The sequence below is a fragment of the Stegostoma tigrinum genome, unplaced genomic scaffold (genome assembly GCF_030684315.1).
Source record: "Stegostoma tigrinum isolate sSteTig4 unplaced genomic scaffold, sSteTig4.hap1 scaffold_118, whole genome shotgun sequence".
NCBI lineage: Eukaryota > Metazoa > Chordata > Chondrichthyes > Orectolobiformes > Stegostomatidae > Stegostoma > Stegostoma tigrinum.
This window is the reverse complement of record NW_026728068.1, coordinates 283,085-309,994: the sequence shown is the minus strand read 5'-3', so window position 1 is coordinate 309,994 and position 26,910 is coordinate 283,085. Positions and strand designations below refer to the sequence as shown.

Genomic DNA, 26,910 nt, shown 5'->3' with positions numbered 1-26,910 from the left:
CAGGATATTTGTTTCTGGAAGTTGATTATTTCATTGAATATCAAGGGAGGGCTTTTGGTTTGCCTCCTGTTGGAGATAATTCCTGCCAGACAGCACTGAAGGACTACTCTTGTTAGCCATTCATCAGCTAAACCTGAATGGTGCCCACATCTTTTGGAATAACGACACAGATGACTGCAGTAACTGAGGACCATGAAATGGTGCTGAGGACTCGGTTTCAGTACAGTTGGGTTGCTGATGTTTTAATCTCCTGTCAATATGTTCTGTTAGTTTGTGAGCATTCACAATCCTGGCTCAAACAGAAACAGTCTCTTTGACAATGCATATTCGAGTGACACAAACATGGAACCGGATCATGGAAACAGCACTGGAAGGGAGTGGAGGTTAAGAACTGGCAGGAAAACAAATACATCATCAAAATGTGCATTTGGGAACAAGGAGTTTATTGTTCTTTTGAGGAATGACAACATAACAGCTAAAATACATTATTCTAATGAAGGGAAAGCTGTATCCATTTTATTAGCTTCATTAAAATAACGGTGATTAACAGCTGGAATAATCTGGCACTGACCATTTGAAAAAAGCTGGATGTTTTCAGAGACAGCTGGGCAGTCCCAGGTTGAGTGAGTGCTGATACTTTATGAGAGATGCGGTTTTGAAAAAAACTTTCTGAACACAGTTGATGGAACAGACAAACAAGTGCCATTGGCTAGTACTTTGGAATATATCAGGCCTTTCATGGCTGCTACCACATAGAATCAGACAATTGAGAAAAATCTCATTGAGACTGCACTACCAGGTGATCCAAATGCTTTTTATAGTTTGGCATGTTACCTGCCTCAGCTATCCTCCTAAGCAGTACATTTCAGACACCAAATAGCCTCGTCACAAATAGGACAAACATCACCTGACAGAATTGCAAGTCTATACTGAAAATTCTTCGGAATTTTGTGAGGACAGTGAGCACAGTGTTCTGTACTTTCACTCTTTATTGTTTCAGCTGGTGTTCCAATATCATTTGAAGTGAGATCAGAGTAACTTCCCATGCCGCCCATGCTACTTCACTCATTATGGCATCATGGACCCGAAGTAAAAACGTGATCAATGCAAATTGGAGACAATCCTGCACAATCTTGGAACCCCTTATAAACAGTTCTGTGTGTACTTCTGCACCACTTGGATTGGAAGCGTTTCAGGAAGGCAGCTTCATGTTACGTTCTCTAGAGCTCTTGATGAAAAATAAACATTGTCCTTGCTCGTGCCTGCTAAAATGCATGGATGAGTGTGTCTTATTAAGAATATCAAGATACTTTATGGTTTCAAAGTTGAGTCTAAAGTCTTGGAAGGTAAGACTTTGCCAAATGAGTATAAGCCCAGCAACATCAGGAGCATGGCATGACATTGTGGTAAGGATCCTCATCGTTTTCAATCAGAGGACTGACCATGCGATATCAGTGGCACTGAGTTCAATCCATTCTTGGCAATTTATCTCAATGCGACATGGCATCAATATTAGGGATCTTTAATGCGGAAACTTTGCAATGACTCATTTAATGATCATTCACAAATACTTGAAGGTCAACTCAAATGGCAGCTTTATTGTTCTGATCCAGATCAGACAAATTGTGACAGTCCAAAAGAAAGAAAAGAAATTCTGGAATGTAACTTATCCAGTCCAGCAGCATCTGTAATATGACTTTTTCAGAACAGGTTCATAACAGACTAGATATGTTAACTCAAAGTCTGTCTCCAGATGTTGCCTCATCTCCACCAATTTCTGTTTCTGTTTCAAATTTCCATAATCTCCAGCATTTTGCTTTTCTGGACTGGCCCAGCTTGGTCGGATTTTGACAATATCATCCATTCCTGTTTCCATTAGCGTTATTCTGCCGATTACACCCATCATGCCCCAGTGTCTGTTTCTTCTTTTAAGTTCCAAAAAAATGCGAATATCATCCTAAATGCATGAATATCTGGAAATCAATTTTGATTAAAAGTAATTTTAGAGGTGGCTGCACTTCATGAGACAACAGAAATAGATGACTCATGACAGCACAATCCGTGCCCTTCACTGAAAGCATCTCCCCTCAGGCTCTGAAAACTTTTCATACAAATCTCAGAATATTTACAGCAAAGCTGTGGTCACTCAGCCCATCATCTCTGTACCGGCTGGGGATGAACTGTATTCCTACTATTATTATTCTGTCATCTCGAGATACACCTAACATTTTGAAATCTTGATCTGCTTTTAATTTTGAATATCCTGGGGATACCCCATGATTAAAAAGTGTATACATAATACGTAATTTCCTACATCACATTTAAAGTTATCATACTATGATCATATTGTTGTTTGGCACTCCATCTCCCAAGTATAACGTATTGACTTGCTCTGCTTTGCATTTCATTCTGTCTGTCAGAATAAGTGCTAGTTAAATACTGGTGACATTGGGATATTACTGTCTTCCGCTCCAGTCACTACAGCCACTGCCACCATTCCACTCGTCTCTGAACCAATGTCACATTCATTTTGTCCCTGACTATTTCGTCCATGATGTTTAATGACAATGTCATTGTACACGCTGCATTTGATTTTAGTTTTGGTCAATTGAATCAAGAAATGTAAATGTTAGTGTGTTAAAGCACATAAACTGCAATGAAGAACTTTGCATGTTGAAGATACATTGTTGTTTTATTACAGCAGCGAGAAAACCACACTTACTCTGCAAGGTCAGCCCGACTATGCCCAGCGATTATTTTTTGTTGTTGTTGGTTGTGTCAGAGTAATCAGCACAGTAATAACATTTTGATTGTGTTCTTTTTTGGAGGGGGAGGGTGTTGGTGCAGGTGGTTACAGCATTGCACATGGACAACAGGGCAGAGCCATTTAGCCTGAAAAATGAAAACATCCATCATTCTCCCCCACGACAGACGTCATTAGAGCAATAGCTAATGGTATATAAGACCTACAGCCAACGATGTTAACGTGCAATCCAGTCCAGTTTTAATTGTGAACTGAAGATTCACTGAAGGTGTATTGAAAGGCGTTATCTGGAACTGTTTGTTCGGTGACTGTGATTGATGTCAGTCTCCACAGATTCGAACTGTGTCACAGGAGGCTTTCCCTCTCCTATTACTAAGGGGCTCCATTCAGTGTGTTATCCCACAGTACAAGTGAGACATCAGCAAACACACTAACAGGGATCAGCAGCTGCAGAGAGAGGGGGCGGAGAGATCAGAATCTGAGAACAATAGACTGGAATGTTACAACAATGGATCAGAATCTGAGAACAATAGACTGGGATGTTACAACAATGGATCAGAATCTGAGAACAATAGACTGGAATGTTACAACAATGAATCAGAATCTGAGAACAATAGACTGGAATGTTACAACAATGGATCAGAATCTGAGAACAATAGACTGGAATGTTACAACAATGGATCAGAATCTGAGAACAATAGACTGGGATGTTACAACAATGGATCAGAATCTGAGAACAATAGACTGGGATGTTACAACAATGGATCAGAATCTGAGAACAATAGACTGGGATGTTACAACAATGGATCAGAATCTGAGAACAATAGACTGGAATGTTACAACAATGGGCAGGAGTTTATCCTCGGGTCTTTACTATCTTACTAACTATAGGTCGACATTACCAGAGCGGATACTTGGTGTACTGTGGGTTATTCAAGTTGGTTACTATCCCATTCTCGCTATTGTTGGTGTTCCTGGTAAGTCTCTCTATCTCTGTCCAGTCATTACTTCCACAAAGTATATTCAACTTTATTGTTGTTTCTGTTGCCGACATTTGGAAAAGATGGAATCTATTATCTTCAGTTTAACTAAAACCTCACTTCATTGTTCATGAATTTCAGACTCATCCTTCAAAGGCATCTGAGAAGAAGACTTGTTCACATCATTGAGGGCCTTTATTGATTTATGTTTCGCTATTGTCTCCATCGCCAAACCTGTCCAACACCAGCTCCATAATGTCCCCACTCTCCCCCTCTGCCTCTGTACTGTTACTGAATAAACCATTATCTATGACGTGGTAAAATTCAGACTTGATAGTTCCAGCTCATTTCTGACCTGTCTTCCAAGTTACAATTAATTTGATCACACCCTTGTTCTTGTTTCTGAAGTAATCAACGATAGGAACATCATGTCAGATCAATTAAGTCACTCAGCAGGTAATTCCAGAGACACAGGTTATTACTCTAAAGATATTGTTTCAAATCACACCACAGTTGGTGGTAGAACTTAAATTCTAATGATAAGAATTGTAACGAAAGTGAATTTCAGTAATAACAACCATAAAATCAGCAGCATTTTGACTAAAAAACCGATCTCATTCCACTGATCTCCTCTGATAAAGAAATCTAACGTTTTACTGGTCTGGATTAAGTGTGAATTCAAACCCATAACAATGTGTTTGGCTCCAAACTGCCTTGTGGAATGGTCACAGTTAAAGGTAATTGACGATGGTTCACATGTTGCTGCTATCGCGACTGTGATACAGAAAATTGTGCAATTACATTGTCCACTGCTTCTATGAAGAGCAGACTCATTAATATTTCAGGCCACTGCGACTGTGTAGAGATATGTCTATTTATCAGCCAGGAAAATAAACTAAGGAGAGAAAGGCATTTCCAACAGTGGGAGAGTACACAATGTATGCATCAGGGAGAGGGCAGTACTGACAAAGAGCATCAAGTGAACTGGTTTCATTCTAGAACTTACTCAGAGATAGTAGGAACTGCTGATACTGGAATATGAGATTAGGTATAGAGCTGGATGAACACAGGAGGCCAGACAGCACCAGAGAAGCAGGAAAGCTGATGTTTCGGGTCTGGGCGCTTCATCCAGCTCTTCACATTGTTATCTCATTCTAGAACTTTCTTTGCAGCAGTGGGTGACTTATCCATCATGTGCCAGAGTGCCGACCTCCAATATATTCACAACATGACAAACGCCAGCCCTGCCTGGTGTAGTGAATGTGATGTTCTGTTTCCATGAAGGGAGGAACAGAAACTCTTCCAGAAATAGCAGGGAACATGGTGAATAGTGAAAATGAGGAACTGTGGGAAATTCAAATCAATTTTTTCCTGAGATAACTTGCTTCATTGTTCATTACATCACCAATTTTAGTGTCATCTGCAAACTTACCAACTATACCTCCTGTTTTAAAAGTGAAATCATTGTAGAATGACAAAAACAATGGCCCATTACTGGTCGTTGTAGGACACCATTGGCCGCAGGTTTGCATTTCGAAAAGCACTCTGTCACTGTGCTTTGTCTTCTTCCTTTAAGCTAATTTTTATTCAAATTGTTCGTTCTCCCTGTATTCCATGTGATGTGACATTGCTAACCAGTCCACCATGTGGAACCTTGTTGAATGCCTGACTGAAACCTATATAGACAACATCTAACACTCTGCCTCCATCAATCCTTCTCATCATTTCTTCAAATTTAATCAAGTTATTGAGACACAATTTCCCAGCGCAAAGCCATGCTGACAGTCCTCAATCAGCCCTTCCCTTTCCAAATACATGTAAATCCTGTCCTGAAAATCCCCTCCAACAATATGCCCATCACTGATGTCATCCTCACCAGTCTACAGTTCCCTATCTTTCCCTGATCACCTTTCTTAAATAGTGGGACCATGATAGCCAACTTTCAGCCTTCCATCACATCATCGGTGGCTATCGATGATACAAATATCTCAGCAAGGTGCCCATAAGTCAGTTCCCTAGGTTCCCATAAATGCTGAGGATATATTTGATCAGATCCTGATGATTTATTCATCTTTATACATTTTAAGGGGCCAGCACCACTACCTCCGTAACGTGGACACTTCTTGCTGTTTATTTCCCCGAGTTCCCTCAGGTTCGTATGCTTTGAACAGAAAGCACAGATACAATTTGTTCATTTTAGTAACTCACTCATCTCCTGCGGTTCCACACATAGGCAACCTTGCTGATTTTTAAGGGGCCCCATTCTCTCCTTATATACTCTTTTCTCCAAAATGTATTTGCATAAATCCTTTGACTTCTCCTTAACCCTATTTACTGAAACTCTCTCATGACCACTTTTTGCCCTCATGATTCCCTTCTTAAGTATACTCCAACTTTCCTTCGTCTCCTGTAGGGATGCATGCAATCCCCGCTGTCGATACCTGATACATGCCTCCTTCTTTTTCTTGATCCGAAACTCAATTTCTCGAGTCATCCAGCATTCCCTACACCTATCAGCCTTGCCTTTCATCCTAACCAAGTGTACTGTCGCTGGAATTTCGTTATAAATTTGTGACGATTTCCCATTGCAAGCCATCCCTTTACTTGCGAATATCATTCATATCAACTTTTGACAGTTCACGGCTAATATCGTTCAAAATGACCTTGCTGAAGTTTAGAACTTTAGCTTTTAGGTCAGGTCAATTCTTTTTCATACTTATTTTAAAATGAATAAAATTATGGATTTTCTTTGCCCCAGAGTGCTACCCCACTGACAACTCGGTTACTTTCCCTGCCTTATTCCCCAAGAGTACGTCTAATTCATTCTTTAACCTTCTCTTGGAGGTAAATCCACATGCTGAACAAAAAAAATTCATGAACATACACAGAAGAACCCTCCTTCTATCTGATTCTTTCACACTATGGCAAGCTCAGTCTATTTTTGGAAAGTTAAAATCCCCTACCGTGGCCACCTTATTATTTTAACACATAACTATCATATCCTAACAAATTTGCTTCTCAGTTGAACTACTGACTGTTTATTTTTGTGGTGGGGAGTACAATTCCTACAATGTGGTCAACTCTTTCTTATTTCTCAATTGCACCCAAATAACTTCATTGATCATACTCATAGGAATATCCTCCCTAAGTACAGCCAGAATGTTATCCCAAATCAAAAATGTCATCGCCCTTCTTCCCCACCTCCTTTGCAACGTTTTCGACCTGTCTGACAGCAGCTATCTGCTTGAACGTTAAGCTGCCATGACTGTCCATCCAGGAGCCACATTTCTGATAGCTATGTTATCCCAGTCTCAAGTCACTAACCGTGCCGAGTTAAGCTGCAATACTATCAGGCCACGTGCATTGATATAAATGCAGTTTAACTTATCATACCTACCTCATTCTCTGCTTTGCTCCAGCCTGCTTTGCCTACTTGACTTGCTTTTTTAAAAAAAAAACTACTGCAACAGACTCAGACTGCTCCCTTTTCTCACAATGTCACTTGATCCCTCCAGCATATCCATCTGCACCAACCCTGCATCCCACCCTCACCATCTTACCAGTTTAAATCCTCCTGGATGGCTAGAACAATTCTCAATGCCAGAATATTAGGCCACTTCCCATTCAACTGCAATCCATCCTCTTTGTAAAGTTCACTTCAACCCGGAAGAGATTCCAAATATCCAGAAATGTGTATCCTTTCCCCCATATCAGCTCCTCAGCCCCGAGTCCATCTGCTCGATCTTCTCTATTCCAAACCTCACTAGTTCGTGTCACCAGAAGTAATCCAGGTATTACTGTACTCAGCAACCAACTTTCATACATCCTTCCCTAATTTCCCATGTGCTACCCTCAAAATCTCATCCATTTTCTCGTCCTATGTTGTTAGTTCCAAAGTGTACAACAATCTCCTGTTCGTCTGTCGAGCCATTGAGAATATTATTTACCCTGTCCAAGACATCCTTAACCCTCGCACTCTGTAGGCAACACACTATCCTGCTGTCTTGCTGTTGGCTGCAGAAACGTCTGCCTGTGTTTCTGCCTTGACAGTTCCCTGAAATCAATCACTTGGAACCTGATGTAATCCTCATTACAGTAGAGACAGTATGGCTACCAGAAACTTGGCTCTGAGTGCTATATGCCTCCGAGAGTCTGTCACGCCCGAATTCCCCAAAACAGCATAATCGTTTGAGATTGAGATGGCTACAGGAGACTCCTGCATTGCCTGTCAACCCATCCTACATTTCCTACAAGTAACCCATCAACCTCACTGCATCTGCAGTATTTCCACCCCCGGAACAGATATTCATCACATTCCCTCGCTCCTGTAAATTCCTCTTTGCCTCCAGCTACTGCTGTAACTGATCCATGCGATCTGATATGATTCATAGAACATTACAGTGCAGTACAGAACCTTCAGCCCTCGATGTTGCACCGTCCTGTGAAAACAAACCGAAGCCCATCTAACCTACACTATTCCGTTATCATCCACTGTCCCTCCTAACCATCAGCAAGTGACATTAAAGTAACCGTTCTGAGAGAGAGTCACCGGACTCGAAACATTAACTCTGTTTTCTCCTTCACAGATCCTGCCAGAGCTGCTGAGTTTTTCCAGTGACTTTGTTTTTGTTCTGACGTTAAAGTCACATGTGTGTACCATGAGCAATGGCACCAGGAGAAACCACATGGAGCAGTCTGTGCATTCTCTGCTTCATTGGTTTGTCATGCTGGAGCATCAATGACATCCTTCTGTTTCTGTTTATGTGGCTTGAGGGTCGGAATGGCCGGCTCCTGGTCCCAGGGACAAGGTTCAAGGACCTGATCGGATGACCCCGGTACCTGTTTAACAGCTCGATGTGCTGTCGAGACTCCTTGCCTTCATGTGTAATAGGCAGGAGAGAGTGAATGGGCTGTGCCCCTTATTTCCCAATAGTTTTGATGAGCTAAATGGCTTCATCCCCTTCCTTTGAAACCAGCTTGAAGAGCTGGAAAAACTGCTCCATTATTACCGTGGACATGAGCAGTGTATAACTTTGTACTGTTACATGAATATTACCGACACTTCAACAGCATAAGCTTGACTGTTGTCATCCCACACATGTACACAGACTGCTTCGGGGGGCTGAAAGATGGCAATTTTTCTCTGAATATTGCGTGATACAGGGAACAGCCAAGGTCATTTTTTCTCAGGTGAGGGTGTGCAAAAATAGAGTGCATAGAGATATTGAAAGACGGAGGAGATTTTAAAGAGACCTGAAGGGTAACTGTTGCATGCAGAGGGTGCTGTGTGTAAGCAATAAGCTGCCAGAGGAAGTGGTTGAGGCTGGTACAGTCACAACATTTAAAAAGCACCACGATGGATACATGAATAGGAAGGGTTTAGAGGGTTATGGGCCTAATGCTAGCAAATGGAAATACATCAGTTTGGAAATTCTGGTCAGCATGGACGGGTTGGACCAAAGGGTCTGTTCCTGAACTGTATGACTCTGTGGCTCGACAAGACTTTCCTTCCAGGAATGGGTAACATGAAATAAATTTGATAAGCTTCTGAAGCAATTGCATTTTGTTTTCAGTTTCGGGAATTGTAACTGCTCGGAATATATCGGGAGTGGTCTTAGTAAAGCCCAGTACAGGTGTAGTATAACAATCCAATGATTATAGAGATAGGTTTTGCATAAAACAGCACCATTCCATATACTTTCTTAATCAGTGGCTACATGCGCAGACTAAAATTATAGGATTCATGTGCCAGGACTCACAGATACATCAGCACCACCATGTTCTGCAATCGCTTTCATGTACTTTACTGTTATATTATCCTTCCATCATAGCACAGACTTCCCCATAACCATATTCAGCCTGGAGTCAGGTCACTAGTGGTGTGCCTCAAGGATCTGTTTTGGGACCACTGCTGTTTGTCATTTTGATAAATGACTTGGCCGCCAGCATAGGTGGATGGGTGAGTAAGATGACACTAAAGTCGGTGGAGTGGTGGACAGTGTGGAAGAATGTTGCAGGTTGCAGGGAGACTTGGATAAACTGCAGAATTTGGCTGAAACTTGGCAAATGGAGTTTAATACGGATAAATGCGAGGTGATTCATTTTCAGACGTTTCGTCACCATTCTAGGTAACATCATCAGTGATGATGTTACCTAGAATGGTGACGAAATGTCTGAAAACAAACCTTCCAGCTCAGCGAGCAAACTCACATCCAGAACCTCAACCTGAGCTACAAATCTTCTCAAAACTCTTGAGGTGATTCACTTTGGGAGGAATAATAGGAAGGCAGAAGACTGGGTCATTGGAAAACAAATATTGGTAGTGTGGATGTGCAGAGGGATCTTGGTGTCCATCTACATAGACCCCTGAAAGTTGCCACCCAGGTTGATAGTGCTGTCAAGGCGGCTTACGGTGTGTTAGGTTTTATTGGTAGAGGGATTGAGTTCCGGAGCTGTGATGTTGTCAAGTTCGTTTTCGGAGACCCTCATGGACTTACTGCAATAACAAGACACTGGCCTGTTTAGAAAAACACAAATCCTTTTATAACCAGCTAAGTGCAAGCTGTGGAGAATTACTGTACTCAACCCAGCACAGAGTGCACAGTCTCAAGTAATTCTCCCCGAGCAGCGGACAGTCCCCGCTTTTTATAGTTTACAAAAGACATGATACATAAAACGATTTCACAACTTACAGTGACATGATACATAAAACAATTACTACAACAGACAAAAACAGGATACCAAACAGTTATTCCATCAACAATATAAAAGACCAGGATATAGTATCGATTGCTAGTGAAGCAGCTGCTAATGGCAGGAGGCGATTTCGAATTGTTGGCCGGGACAGATTCTGATTTCAAGTTGCCAGTGTGTCTGACTAGAACAAAGTCAGTGCCCTGGTCCCTTTGTCAGCGATAGAAGTTACATGCTTCAGAGGTTTCACACCTTTACAAAACTTCCCCAGCTAACCCTATTGAAACAGTTTGATTCGGATTTTAATTCAGTCAGGAATCTTAAGACAGTGTCTGCAGACCGATGTGTGAGAAGAAAAGGAGTTACAAAAGCTTTACACTGAATTCCTAACTGGGCAGGAAGCTTCAGGGTAGTGCCTGCATATCAATGTGTAGGTGGATAAGAGTTTACTTCTATAAATTAAAGTCTCTGTGCAGGAATCAAATGCAGACAAAAGATTTTAATTTATAGAAGTATATAAATGAATGGGATGTTTTCACATTCACATGCCTCAGACAGTTTAACTGAAGGTCCATAACAGCGAAACATCAACAGTTACTTAGGGCTCTGAAACTATCTGTATAACAGTCATGTAAATATTACTCGCCCAGCTGTGAGCTGATAGTGGGGTAGAGAAGCTCTGAAGATAGTATGGAAGTGGCAGTCCTGTTGAAATTAGAGGACTCAGAACTTTGTCAGAAACTGAACAGCATCCTGTTTTGTTGTAAGAACTTACATATACATTTATTTTATATCAATGTTACATGCAACCCTTCTGACGTGAAAATGCCTTAATATGCTGTTTCTGAGTAGCTGTAAATGGAAGTGTCTCCGAGCTCGGCTGATAGACCTCTTCCGCGTGTATGTGGTACAAGTTTGAATAAACTCACCTTGTTTCAATCCAGTGAGGTCTGAAGACACAATGTTTTTTAAAAACCAGCTATCCATGGAAGAATAATATTCTCTGGTTCCTATTGAACTTAACTTTGTCATGATTCCTTAATACAATGCTCTGTCAAATGGAGCCTTAAGATAGTGGATAGTCACTCTCACATTTGGAATTCAGCTGTTTGGTCCATGTTTGCACCAAGAATGTAGGGAGGAGAGGAGATGAGTGGCCCTTGCTTAACTCAAACTGAGATCCATCACTATGATATTACAAAGCAAGTGCTGCTTGATGTCATTGTTGTCACCCTGTTTTGACTGCATTTACGTACTGACAGGCCAGACAACTGACTGAAGGCTTGTCCACACAGACCACATGTATGGTTTCTCTTCACTGTAAACGATGCTTGTTCCTTCCATGTTCAAAGCTCCTGAGAATTACGTGTCCCTGGCAGTTTTTGATCCCGTGTTTGAGTTGAGCTGCCTGTCAGTAAATGTTCCCTTTCAAATTTCCTGGAAAATAAATTTAATACAGTAAAAGTAGAATGAAAGCTGCCGGATTGTCACCTGGCTCACAAGAAACTGCGGGGTGTTGCAAGTCAGGAATGAAAATAAAAGTTGCTGGAAAAGCTCAGCAGGACTGACAACATCTGTGAATGAAAAAAAACAGAGTGAATGTTTCAGGTCTGGTGACCCTTTCTCAAGTTGAGAGTAAGGGTCACCAGACACGAAACAGAAATTCTGTTTTTTTTTCCTTCACGATGTTGTCAGTCTTGTTGAGCTATTCCACTTGGATCATTTGATATCTTTGAAAGGACAGAAGATGAAAAATACAGGACAAATCAGGCTGTGGGAACTGGCTGCAGAGCCAATCATTATTTGTGCAGAGCCAGAGTGGGAGGTTTGAGTGAGACCACAACAATGCTGTCGGTGTAACAATACAAACCGTACACCTATCTGACCATAACCTGTGTCACTCTGTAACTGGATACGTGTAAATGACCGAGGCTTGCTGAAAATGCATTCCTGTAAGCAAGTCGGAATTCATGGTCCTCCTTTCGATAATTAATTCCCCTTTTGCACTGGTGAGATTTGCATTTTGAGTACTTGTGTTCAGTTCTGGTCACCCAACTTAAAGAAGGTTATGAAACATTTCGGGGCAAATTCAGTGGACTAATACCTGGAATGAGTGGATTGCCTTAAAAGAAAATCTAGAGGAAAATCGAGACAGGCTCGCCTGTGTCCTCTGGAGGTGAGAAAAGAAAGAGGAGACTAAATTGGAACATGAAAGTTCCTGAGGGGACCTGACCAGATGCATGGTGAAAACGTGGTCCCTCTTCTGGAAGGATCTAGAACTGAGGGTCATTGTTTAAAGGTAAGGGTGAGTCCATTTGAAATAGTGAGGAACATTTCTTTTCTCTCAGAGGGCTGAGAACCTTTGTGACTCCCTTCGTCAAAAGGCAGTGGATGCAGATTCTTGCTGACCAAGACGATGAAAGATATTCTGAGATATGCAGGCACATAGAGCTGAGGTTGAAATTAGATCAGCAGTGATTTTATAGAGTCGCAGAGCAGGGTCGAGGGGCCGAGTGGCCTACACTTGTTCCTCATTCCTTTGTTTGAATAAACCGCAAGACAAAGAAACTCGAGTCTTGTCTGATTACTGTGGGTGAGGGGGTTCAGGGTTTGTATTCCCACTTCACTCACCCAGTGGATTAGTTCCTCTCTACACCCCAAACAGCTTCAATTAACATTGGAAAAAATTTAATCACATCAGCCGTCATCCTTCTAACTTACAGGGAAAACATCATTCCTAGTGGGATGATGCATTTTAAATCGGAGTAGAGAACACACAAATTAGGAATCAGAGTTGTCCATTCTGTCCCTCGAGCCTCAAGAAGGTCAAAGCTGATCTATTTACGCTTCGATTCCACATTCCCACTTGGCCTTAATAATTAAAAAAAAACACCCTGTGGGCATTGCTGGCTGAGTTTAGTTGTCATGGAGAAGGTGGCAGTGATCTGCCTGCATAAACCACAGTAGCCCATGAGTGGTAGGTGGACACAATGCTGTTAGGCAGAGAATTCAGGATTTTGAACCAGCAGTACTGAAGGTGTAGCAATACATTTCCAAGTCAGGATGGTGAGTGGCGTGGAGGGAATTCACGCCCAACACAGTCTACAGCACGGAAAAAGGCTCTTCTGGCTCTGTCTGCCCTTGACACTATCTTCCAAGGACTCTGTTATTCCATCTTTTATAGCTGACCCTAACATATTTTTCCAACCAACAATTTTATGCAAATTCCCTGTTTTCTTTCTGACTACCTTCTTACATACTGGGGTTACATTAGCAATCCTCCAATCCATAAAAAACTGACGGTGTATAGAATTTGGAGGATAACCACTTGTGCATCTATTATTTCTACAGCCACTTCCTAAGGTACTTTGAGATGAAGGTTATCAGTCTCTGGAGATTTATCTGCCTGTTATCCCATTAGTTTTTCCAATATCATTTTCCTACTAATACTGATTCCACCTTCCTATTAGACCCTGAGATCCCCTTAATTTTGGGACATTATTTGTATCCTCCTTCTTGAAAACCTCAGTTATATTTAATTGGTCTGCCATCACTTTGCACCCCATTATAAATTCATTGTTTCTGCTTGTAAGGAGAGCCCATATTCTTCGTGACCAGTCTTTCACTACCAATCTTCAACGAAGAGTTTAATGATGATCATGAAACCGTTGTCAATCGTCAGGAAAAAAAAATCATCTGGCTCACGGCTATCCTTCAGGGAAAGCACGGCCCGTTTCTATCTCCTTCCCAAAATCCACAAACCTGCCTGTCCTGGTCGACCCATCGTCTCAGCCTGCTCCTGCCTCACCGAACTCATCTCCACCTATCTGGACTCCATTTTCTCCCCTTTGGTCCAGGAACTCCCCACCTACGTCCGTGAAACCACCAACGCCCTCCACCTCCTCCAGGAATTCCAATTCCCTGACCCCCAACAGCTCATATTCACCACGGACGTCCAGTCCCTATACACCTGCATTCCGCATGCAGATGGCCTCAAGGCCCTCCGCTTCTTCCTGTCCCGCAGGCCCGACCAGTCCCCCTCCACCAACACTCTCACCTGCCTAGCTGAACTCGTCCTCACCCTCAACAACTTCTCTTTTGACTCCTCCCACTTCCTACAGACTAAGGGGGTGGCCATGGGCACCCGCATGGTCCACAGCTATGCCTGCCTCTTTGTAGGTTACGTGGAACAGTCGCTCTTCCACACCGACACAGGCCCCAAACCCCACCTCTTCCTCCGGTACATTGATGACTGTATCAGCGCCGCGTCTTGCTCCCCAGAGGGCTCGAACAGTTCATCCACTTCACCAACACCTTCCACCCTAACCTTCAGTTCACCTGGGCCATCTCCAGCACATCCCTCACCTTCCTGGACCTCTCAGTCGCCATCTCAGGCAACCAGCTTGTAACTGATGTCCATTTCAAGCACACTGACCCCCACAGCTACCTAGAATACACCACCCCCCCACCCACCCTCCTGCAAAAAATTCCAACCCCTATTCCCAATTCCTCCGCCTCCGTCGCATCTGCTCCCACGATAAGACATTCCACTCCCGCACATCCCATGATCACTCTCCAGCTTTGTGAAGAATTCTATCCTATTGTGGTCACTCATCCATCCTTAAGGGCCCATACTCAACTGAATTGTCAATTATTCCATCCTCATCATACAATACCCATCTGATTCTTCAACATGTTGATTCATAAAATTGTACCATATAGACAATAAGGATCCCTCCTGCACTGTACTGCTACAGTGTGATTTGGGCAATTGATAAGTAGGTTGCAGTCACCTGTAATTAAAGCCATAACTTTATGCCTTGTATCTCTCAATTCCACCCTAATGCCTTCCCCAATATTACTGCAGCTTGGGGTCCATATGCAGCACTAAGGTCATTTTCTGCCCATTGGTGTTTCTCAGCTGAACCCAAACAGACTCTACTTCAATACACCCTATATCCTGGCTCACATCAGTTTCCTGTTTTAATCAGCAGCTCCTGACAAATCCTTTTCCTTCTTTCCTGCCCAATCCATCTTCCTCAGACAACCCACTGATTCCAGGTTTCAATCTTGTAAACCTCCTCTGAGCCACTTTGAATAAACGAACGGAAGACCAAAACCTGCAGACAGTATTCGAGATTTGGTTTGACACCTTCCTTGTACAAATGAAGCAGAACATCTTTTCATTGATGATTATTTGTTGTCATAACAAGGGAGATGGCCTCGTGGTTTTCTGGATTTCAGAGAGATCTTAATCAATTGGGGCAATGGGCTGAGGAATGGCAGATTGAATTTTATTTGGATAAATGTTTGTTTTACCACAACGCAATACTTCACAAGGGCAGGACTTGCACAATTAACGGTTGGGCTCTGGGTAGTGTTGCAAATCAGAAAAAAAAAACCTCGGGTTTCAGGTACATCTTTCTTTGAAATTTGCATCACAGGTAGACAGGGTGGTGAGGAAGGCATTTAGTACACTTGTCTTCATTGCTCAGTCCTTTGAGTACAGGAGTTGGGAAGTGATGTTGGCGAGTCCTCTTCTGGAGGACTGCGTGCTGCTCTGGTTATCCTGTTGTGGGAAGAATATTGTTAAACTGGATTGGGTTTGGAAAAACACTTACCAGGATATTGCCAGGAATGAAGGCGTTGAGTTATAAACATACGCTAGATTGGCGGGAACTTCTTTCACGGGAAGGTAAGAGGTTGAGGGATGACCTTATGTAGGTTTAAAAAAAATAATGAGAGACACAGATAAAGAATAGCAAAGGTCGTTTCCCTCAGGTTGGGGATTTCAAAACCAGGGGCATATTTTTAAAATGACAGGAGAAAGATTTTAAAAAAGACATGACGGGCATTTTTTTGTTTTATATAGAGTGCTCAGTGTGTGGAACGAACTGCCAGAGGAAGTGATGGATGTGGGTAGTAACGATGTTTGAAAAACATTCAGATAAGGACATGAATTTGAATGGTTTGGAGCGAATATGGGCCAATCGCAGGGATTTTTTTTAAAAATAAGGAAAACATTGCTGCTATCACTAGAAGAGATGTTTCTGAAAAATCATCCCATGAAAACATATGTTGAAATTAGAAATAAGAAATAAGAAAGGAACAATCATCTAATTGGATTGTACCATAGGTGTCCGAATAGTCAGAGGGAAACTGAGGAACAAATATGCAGAGGGATCTCAGATATGTGTAAGAATAACAAGGTTATAATAGTTGGTGATTTTCAGTTTCCAAACATTTACTGGGACTGCCATTGTGTTAAAGGTTTAGATGGGGAGTATTTTCTGAAATGCGATCAAGAAATTTTTCTTTATCAATAAATCGATGTTCCTATGGGAAAAAAAATAAGGCATAGCAAGTGACTGAAGTGACAGTACAGGGAAACTTTGAGTCTTGTGACAGAATTACTATCAGTTTTAAAACAATTTTGGAACAGGATATGCCTTCCAGAAAAAGTAAAAGCTTTAATTGGAGTAAGGCAAATTTTAATGCTATAAGAAAAGAACTTTCAACACTTCTGAAGAAGGATTAACAGACCCGCAACATTAACTCTGATTTGTCCGTCACAGATGCTGCCAGACCTGCTAAGCTTTTCCAGCAGCTTCTGTTTTTATAACTTTCAAAAGTTGACATGAGTAGACGGCAGGTATAAGGATGTCTGATAAGTGCGGGGAGGGCTTTCAAAAAGGTGACAATTCAGAGTCATTATGTCTCTGAAAGAGTGAAAGGTAAGGTTGGTTGGATTAGAGAACAATGGTGAAAAAAGATACTCGGGTTTTAGTCAAGAATAAAAAAATATATGAATTAGTAGATATATAAAAAAAACTTGGCTCAAATGAATCTCTTGAAAGTGTAAACAGTGTTAGGGGCATTCTTAAACAGGAGATCAGGATGGCAAAAAGGAAACATGAAACTGCCTTGGTTGATAAGCTTAAGAATAATTCAAAGAGTTTCTACAAGTGCATTAAAAGCAAGTGAGCACCGAAAGAGCAAGCAGGGCTCCATAAAGATGAAAGAGATTAACTCTGTGTTGAGCATCAGGAGAGGAGAGAGATTTGAAAGGAATATATTTCATCAGTTTTCACTGTTGAGAAAGAAATTGACGGGGGACAAGTCAGGGGTGGAAATATTTTGGTTTGAAAACTGTTCATGGAGATGGGGGAGATTTTCAATGAATATTTCTCCTCAGTATTTACTAAGCAGAGAATCATGGATGCTAAGGAAACAAGGGAAGCAAGTGGGTATGTTTTGGACCATCGAGGTGGCGTTTGCAGCCTTAAAGCACATTAAGGTTGATTATTCCACTGGATCTGATGAAGTCCATCTTTAGACACTGTGGGAGGCTGGGAAAGAAATTGCAGAGACCCTTGCAGAGATTTTTCCCTTCATCTTTTCTCACGACTTAAATTCCAGAAGACTGGAGGGTGGCTAATGTTGTCCCATTGGTTAAGAAAGGTAGCAAAGACCAGCCAGGGAACTACAGGCCAGTGAACCAGTGGTAGACAAGGTATTGGAGATGATATTCAGGGAGTCAATCAACCAAAGCTGGGATATTCAAGATCTGATGAGGGATAGTCAGCATGGATTTATGCACAGGAATCATGTCTGACAAATCTATTCAAGTTTTTTGAGGAGTTAAGCAAGAGGACTGATGAGGTTAGGGCAGCGAATGCTGTCTATATGGACTTTAGTAAGGCCTTCAACAAGGTACGTTATGGCAGCCTAGTCATGAAGGTTCGGTTGTGTGGGATCCAGGGAGAGCTAGCTCATGGGATTCGAAATTGGGTCGATGGTAGAAAGCATAGCATGATGGCTGAATGTTGGTTCTCGGACTGGAGGCCTGTGGCTAATGGTGTGCCACGGGGGTCGATGCTGGGATCTTTGCTATTTGTCCCTTACATAAATGATCTGGATATGAATGTATATGCCATGATTAGTAATTTTGTATCACCTGCAAATTTAAGAGGTATCGCTGAGGTATCAAAAATTACAGGGGGATTGTGATCAGATGTGGAAGTGGGCTGAGGATTGCCAAATGAAATTCAACGCAGCTAAGTGTGAGGTGTTGGCCTTTGGAAAGTTCAGCCAAGGTAGGAGTTATACAGTAAATGGTGAAGTTCTGAGGAATATTGTGAAACAGAGAGACCGAGAAACACAAGTGCACAGTTGGTTCAAAGCAGCATCACAGGTAGACAGGGTGGTTCAGAAAGCATTTAGCATGCTGGCCTTCTTCAGTCGATGCATTGCATATAAGAGTTTGGATGTTGTGTTAAAGATGTGCAGGTCATTGGTGAGGCCACACTTGCAGTGTGGTGTACAGTTTTGGTCACCCTGTTACAGGAAAGGCAAAGTTAAACTGGAAAATGTGCAAAGAGGAGTTACAAGGATGTTGCTAGGAATAGTAGGTGAGTTCTGAGGAGAGGTTGGCCAGGATTGGACTTTATTCCTTGCAATGGAGGAGAATGAGGGCTGAACTTATTGAGGTGAATAAAATCATGAATGGCATAGATAGAATGAATGCACGTAGTCTTTTTCCCAGGGATGGGGAATGGAAAACTAGAGTGTACAGATTTAAGGTGAGAGGGGGCAGATTTAAGGAGGACGTGAGGGGCAACTTCTTCACACAGACAGTGGTGCATATTTGGAATGGGCTGCCAGAGGAAGTCGTTGAGACAGGTACAATAGCAACGTTTAAAACACATTTTGGCAGGTACATGGATGGAAGTGTTTAGAGGGGGATATGGACCAAATGCAGGCAGTTAGAAATTGCTGAGTGGGCACCATAGTTAGCACAGACCAGTTTGGGCCGAAGGGCCTGTTTCCATGCTGTATTACACTCTGACTTTAAACCTCCAGGTCCTGCTCTAGTGCATCAAACCATGTTGTGGGAAGTTAAAGAGAAAACATGGGGCCACGTTGCAGAAATATTTGTATCATCTATAATTACGAGTGAGGTGCCAGATGACTGGAGAGTGGCTAAAATTGTGCCTTTGTTTAAGGAATATCAGGAGAAGCCTGGGAGCTGTAGACCTGAGTCTGACTTCGGTTTTGGGCATGTAGTTGAAGGTAATTGTCAAATGTAGGATTTATGCATTTGGAGAGTCAAGGAATGATTAGTTGATTGAGTTTTTTGGAGAAGTAGCAAAGAAAATTATTGATGGCAGAACGGTGGACGTAGTTTATTTTGACAAGAGTAAAGTTTTTGACAAGGTTCAACAAGGTGGACTAATCAGTAAAGTTAGATCGTATGGGATTCGGGGGAGCTTGTCAACTGGATACAAATATGGCTTAGTGACAGGGCACAGGGACTGGTGGTAGAGGGTTGTTTGTCAGACCGGAGGCCTGTTACCAGAAGTGTTCCACAGGGGTCAGTGTTCACTCCAATTTTGTTTGACTTTATATAAAAAAAAGCGATTTAGATGAGAATAGTGGAGACATGGTCAGTAAGTTTGCAGATGACACCAAAATAGGCAGGATAGTGGACAGCGAAGTAGGCTGTCCAAGTTTACAAAGAGATCTTGATTTATAGGGTTAAGAGGCTGAGGAATGGGAGGTTGTGTTTAATTTGGATAAAGGCAAGGTATTTCATTTTGGTAAAACAAACAAGATCAGGACTTGTACAATTAAACGTAGGGCCTTGGGGTTAGTGTTGTCGAACAGAGAGACCTCAGGGTTCAGGCCCTTAATTCTGTGAGGTTGGCATCACATGTAGAAAGGGTGGTGAAGTCGGTGTTTAGCCTGCTTGCCTTCACTGCTCAGACCTTTTGAGTATAGGAGTTGGGACGTTATGTTGAACTTGTGCAGAACATCAGTGAGGCCTCTTCTGGAGTAGTGTGTCCACTTCAGATCTCCTGTTCTTCGAAGGATATCATCAACCCGGGGAGGATTCAGCAAAGATTTAGCAGGAAGTTGCCAGGAATGGAGGTTGAGAATCATAACGAGAGGCTTGATTGGTTGAGGCATTTTTCCACTGCAGTCTAAGAATGGAGGGGTGATTTATATGTTTATAAAATCATGAAGAGTACACCTAAGGTGACTGGAAGATCCCTTTTCATTTGCGAGGGGAATTTCAAGACTGGGGGGCTGCAGAAAGCAAACTGAAACGTTCCCTGTTCATGTCAGAATCTGGGCAGTTCTTATTGCCAGACTATTTGACGAAGGGCCAAAGAGGTGGAGGTTAGGTGATGCTTCTCGTGGCTGGATTAGCTTTCTACTCTGGGTGGCTTCATGCTGCACTTACAGTCTACAGGTTACCAGTACTGGAGGGTATGAGTTATGAGGAGAGACTGGGACTTCACTGGAAAATAGGAGGTTGAGCAGTGGCTTTCGAGAGGTTTATAAAATCGTGAGGGGTATAATGTGAACAGCAAGGGTCTTCTCCATTGGATCGGGGAGTCCAAAACTAGAAGGTATTTTTTAAACAGGAGAGGAGAAAGATTTGAAGGGAAACCAGGGGAAGCTGTTTCAAACAGAAGGTTGTTTCTATGTGGAATGAACTGCCAAAGGAAGTGGTAGATGCAGGTACACTTCCAATATTTAAAAGACATTTGGACAGGTACATGAATAGGAAAGGTTTAGAGGGATATGGACCCAACTCAAGCAAGTGGGACTCGTTCAGTTTGGGAAGCCTGGTCGGCATGGACAAGTTGTAATGAAGGAGGCTAGAGAACTCAAATAATTTTTGATATTTTGAAAATAGTTCACATTACAGGAGACGAAGTGCTAAATGTCTCAGAAAATATAAAGGTTGACAAATCTCCAGTACCTGATCTAGTGTATCTGAGGATGTTGTGGGAAGTAAGGGAGGAAATTGCAGAAATATTCGTATCATCTATAAATATGGGTGGGTGTGAGATGACTGGAGAGAGGCTGATATTATCTCTTTGTTTTAGAAGGGATGTGGGAGAAGCCTGAGAACTATGAACCTTAGAATAACACTGGAAAACAGTGACAGAATTAGAGTCAGTATGGATTTACGAAAGGGAAATCATGTTGGACAAAACTGCCGGAATGTTTCAAGAATGCAACATTTAGAGTTGAAAAGGCAGTGGATGTGGCTTATGTCGGCTTTGCGAAGGAATTCAAAGGTCCCACAGAAGAGATTAGCACGTACATTTAAAGCATGAGAGATTGGGTATTCACAGGGATACAGAACTGTTTGGCACAAGGTAACAGTCACTTCTTGTATGCCGACCAGTGACCAGTGTGGTACTGTGGTCCATGGTGGATCCCAGGTATTTATACAATCAATTAGTCATTTAAATGAGAAATGTGTCTCAGTTCGAGATTATCAAGTTGGATTACAAAACTAGGAAAACACAAGTCACTGACAGGAAGCATGCAGGTGGAGCAGGGGGTGAAGAAGGCAAATGGTATTTTGACCTGCAGAGTGACAGCATTTGAGTACAGGAGCAGGGATGTCTTGCTGAAATTGTACAGGATCTTAGTGAGACCACACCTGGAATGGTATGTGTAAATTTCTAAATTTTATCTGAGGAAGGAACTTCTGGCTCTGGAGGCTGTTCACAGCAGTTGATTAGACAGATTCCTGGGATGGCAAGACTTCCATATAAGAATAGGATGGATTGGTTAGGATGAAATTCACTGGAGTTTAGAAGAATGAGGAAAGATTTCACAGAAACCAATAAAATTCTAGGTAAATACAGGAAGGATGTTGTCAATGACCAGGGAGTCAGAGATTAGGGGCATGGGCTAGGCTGTAAAGGATTGAAATGAGGAAATCAAAAAAAAAATACAGAGACTGGTGACCCTGTGAAATTTGCTGCCACAGAAAGCAGTTAAGGCCGAACACTGGATGCTTCCAAGAAGAAGATAATATGTATAGTTGTCGGGGCTTAAGGAATCAAAGGGTCTGGCTCTCAAGCGGGAAGAGGCTGAGTAGAATGATCAGTCATGATCAAAGTGACTAGCGGAGAAGGATCGAAAGCTACAATGGCCTGCACCTGTTCCTATTTTCTATGTTTCCATTCTGTTGAAGGGTGGAACATAAGAACAAAATGACGATAATTGATACAAAAAAACAGCACAACCTTATCACCACTGGATGAAAATCCTGTAACTCCTTACCAAATTGCAACATGGGAGCTACTTCACTACGCAGATTGCAGCAGTTCAAGAACGTGCAGAGTGATTTTGGAAGCTTCTGCAGTGGCTGCTCTGTCTCTCATTTTCATCCAGTTTTCAAGTTGTTGAATGTTCTGAGAAAAGTAAGAGAGTATGTCAGAAATATCTTTGGAAGTTTGCTGATACTGGGGGAAGCAAGGGGTGGGATAGGGGCTGCAGGTACAAAGGGGGCAAATTTGGGGAAGGGAACAATGAGATAAACAACTGGCTGGATTTTGTGGTGGGGTGATGGGTGAAGAATAACCCCAATATCCAAACCACAGGGCCCCACCCTGCTCAGCTCTCTCCCTCCACTCTGTGGTCTTTCTCTGAGCCTCGGTCAGACCAGCAGCCAGCTGCTGTGACAGAGGCTCAGTGTCAAAGATGCGCATTTGGCCCAGTTTTAAAGTCATTCTGTTTGACCACATTCCCTCCCAAACTTGCTGGCACCAGTTCTCAGATGCTAATCTTATTAATGGCCAAAAGAGTCTACACAGTTTTTGAATAATAAACAACCTCCAATTAACTTCCAGGCCTGGCCTCAGAAACCAATAATTGATTTTGTATTGTATTTTTAGCACAACTACTGCTCACAGACCAGACGTCACCGTTCAACTCTCAGATTCAAACCAAAATGATTTTTAAAAAACTCAGCGCGGGTGCTAACACAGGACACAGTGGAAAGACCTCTAACCAATGAGTACACATTTGAGTTCTGCTCTAAAGAGAACACCTCTCATTGCTGTAATCACATTCTGAAGTGGCTTGACAGGGTAAAAGCTGACAGGACGTTCCCTCTCACAGGACAGTCTCGGCCTGTTTCAGGGAAGAAGCCTGAGGCTCTCTGCAACCTACACGCAGCACCAGAAGACCCCTGTTTGGGACCTGAGACCTAAACTGAGCAACCCTGCAGCCCTCTTGCTGGAATACAGCACCGAAGCTGCCCTCCCCTTTAACCTGTCCTCACCGCTTGTGGCTCTCAGGGAGGACCATTGCATTCGGGATATCTCTCCCAGTGCGCATGCTCACAGTCATAATGAGCTGTGCGCATGCTCCATAGCTGAAGATGCCGGTTGACATCTAACGACCAATAGCAAGCAAGAGGCGGGACAGAAAAGGCACCGGAAATGCTTCTCCTCCAACCAATCAGAGGACAAGGGCGGGGCCCATTTCTCAGCGAGAATCCCCGGACCCGAAACGTCAGCTGTATTTACTCCGTCACAGAAGCTGCGAGACCCGCTGGGCTTTGTTTTTGGTCACGTCATTCGTGCGGCGGGTGGGCGGGGTTATTCTTCCACCAATCAGGGGGAGACAATGGGAGCTGCGGATGCTGGAGAGTGTGAGATAACAAGCTGTGGAGCTGGATGGACACAGCAGGACAAGCAGCATCTCAGGGGCACAAAAGCTGGTGTTTCGGGCCTCGACCCTTCTTCATAAAAGGGGGATGGGGCGAGCAATGGGAGGGGGAGTGTTTAGTGCGAACCGAACATGGGTGATCTGCAAAGTTGTGACCAAGACTCCGCTTGGTTTCTCCGGTGTAGCGGAGCCACAATGGGAACAGTGGATGCAGTCTACCACATTAGCTGATGTGCGGCCTTTGATCGAGATGAGTGGGGGGGAGAGGGAGGGGTAGGGGCAGGTGGAGCACTTTATGCGGTTACAGGGAAAAGTGCCGGGTGTGGTGGGGCTGGAGGAGAGTGTGGAGTGGACAAGAGAGGCTCGGAGAGAGTAGTCCATCCGGAAAGCAGACAAGGGATGGGACGGGGTGTGAGGGATGAGTTGTGCAAAATGTGGGAGACGCGTTCGAGGGAGTTCTCAACCACTGAGTCGGGGGACGTTGCGGTCCTTGAAAAATGAGGACATCTGAGATGTACAGGGGCGGAATTCCTCATCCTGGGAGCAGTTGCAGCGGGATTGGGAATAGAGAATGGCATATTTGCACGAAGGTGGGTGGGAGGAGTTGTATTCCAGGTAGCTGTGGGAGTCAGTGGGCTTGAAATGGATATTGGTTTCTGGGTGGTTGAAGGAGATGGAGACAGAGAGGTCCAGGAAGGAGGGAGAGACATTACAGATGGTCCAGGTGAACTTAAGGGTTGGGCGGAAGGTGTCAGTGAAGTGGATGAACTGTTTGAGCTCCTCGTGGATGCATGAGGTGGCGTCGATGTAGCCATCACTGTAACGGAAGAAGAGGTGGAGTTTAGGGCCTGTGTAAGTATGGAAGAGGGATTGTTCCACATAACCTACAAAGACGCAGGCCCAGCTTGGGTCCCTGCAGGTATCCATGGCCACCCCTTTTGTAGGTAGTGGGAGGAATTGAAAGAGAAGTTGTTAAGGGTGAGGGCAAGTTTGGCTAGGCGGATGAGGGTGTCAGCGGAGGGGGACTGGTTGGGCCTGCGGGATAGGAAGAAGCGGATGGCCTTTAGGCCATCTGTATGGGGAATGCGGGTGTATTGGGACTGGACGTGCATGGTAAAGATGTGTTGGGGCTGGGGAATTGTAAGTTTTGTAGGAGATGGAGAGCGTGGGTGGTGTCACAGATGTAGGTAGGGAGTTCCTGGGCTAAGGGTGAAAAAATGAATTCCAGTTAGGTGGAGATAAGTTCAGTGGGGCAGGAGCAGGCAGAGATAATGGGTCAACCAGGGCAGGCAGGTTTGTGGATTTTGGGAAGGAGATAGAAGCGGCCGTTGCAGGGTTGGGGAATGATGAGGTTGGAAGCTGTGGGTGGGAGGTCATCTGAGGTGATGAGGTTGTGGATGGTTTGGGACATGATGGTTTGGTGGTCGGGTGTGGGGTCATGATTAAGAGGGCAGTAGGAGGTTCTGTTGGAGAGTTGGCATGTAACCTCAGTGTTGTAGAGGTCAGTGAGTCATACTACAACTGCGACTTCCTTGTCCATGGGTTTTATGGTGAGGTTGGGATTGGAGTGGAGGGCTGCACGTTCTGCAGGGAAGAGGTTGGAGTGAGTGCGAGGGGTGGAGAAGTTGAGGCGTTTGATGTCACGGTGGCACTTGGCGATGAAGAGGTCGAGGGAGGGTCGGAGACCTTGGGATGGTGCCCAGGAGGAGGGAGTGCATTAGAGCTGAATGAAGGGGTCAGCAGACGGAGTGTTAGGCTGACGGTTAGAGAAGTAAGCATGGAGGGAGAAGCAATGGAAAAACTACTGAACGTCCAAGCATAACCGGTATTGATTGATGTGTGGGTGCAGGGGGACAAGGGTGAGCCCCTTACTGAGGACTGATCATTTGTCCTCAGTAAGGGGGAGGTCTGTGGGGATGGTGAAGACTCGACAGGGCTCAGTGTTTCTGTCTCCTCTGGAGCTGCTGGCTGTGCTGGCTGTGGACATCGGAGATGGTTGTGTGTCGAGTTGCGTCAGCAGTGGGCAGAGTTGCATTGGCATGGGCGGAGTTGCATCGGTGGTGGGCGGAGCGCCGTTTGCATTGGTGGTGGGAGGAGCGGGGTCGGAGGAGGCAGCAGCGGTGATGGTCGGTGTGCTCTCAGTGTCTGTGGTGTTGGACTCGGAAATGGCGGCTGTGGCATTTGCTGTCCCGGAAACGGTGTATCCGGCGGTGGAGGATGTGAAGTCATCCCTGGTTGCTCCGACAGTGGCCACATGGCCAATGCTGCGGGCACATTGTGGGGGAGTTCTTGGGTAGGGTTGGGAATTTGGGAGGTGTAGGCTGCCCGTTTTGGAAGGTAGGCACCAGGAAGTTTACTGTACTTACGGTTTTTTGTGTCCACCAGAGCTAAGTAGAATTGTGAGTTCAGGTTCTGGATCCTATGAAGAATAAAAAACAGGAGAGGTCCTTTGTAGGTTTGAGAGAGGGAGGCTCTGAGATGAGGTAGGCTGGATTGCAGTGCCTGGAGATGCTGTCGCATTGCTGCGAGTATGTGTTTCAGGAGTCGCTGGGAGAAACACTTCTGAAGTGTTGTAATGTTCTGGATGTAGACATTGTCACGTTTGGGGCCAAGTTGGGAAGGCTTGAACGTGGACTGTAGTCCAATGGGGATGATCTGGTTCCATAGGCAGGTACAAAGGAAGGTGATGTGGCTGTAGTACCTGGTTTGCTGCAGGATGTGGTCGAGCAGTCTCATGGCTGAAGAGGGCAGTTTTTGGACACTTTTCCAGAGTAACGGTGAAACTGCATTAGGCTGTGTGCATGATGAAATCCGAAGCCATCCAGAAATGATTGACTGAAGTGATTCCTTCGAGAAGTATTTATCTTCAGAGCAAATCATGACCAGACTGGCCCTGGATTTATTGAACTTCAGGCGAATGAAACATGATCTTGTTTAAACGCAAAATATTCTGAGCAGTCTTTTCAAGTTGAGTGCTGAAACATGATT

The 26,910-nt window shown here is 43.7% G+C and overlaps 1 long non-coding RNA gene across 1 annotated transcript; it reads right to left on the bottom strand.

Moving 5' to 3' along the window:
• Positions 1–10,264: 10,264 nt before the first annotated feature.
• Positions 10,265–23,643, bottom strand: LOC132207661 (uncharacterized). The gene is made up of 3 exons (XR_009443679.1): positions 23,534–23,643; positions 22,531–22,661; positions 10,265–11,874 (listed from the first exon to the last, which is right to left on the bottom strand). It is a non-coding gene; the product is annotated as an uncharacterized LOC132207661 (long non-coding RNA).
• Positions 23,644–26,910: the final 3,267 nt, after the last annotated feature.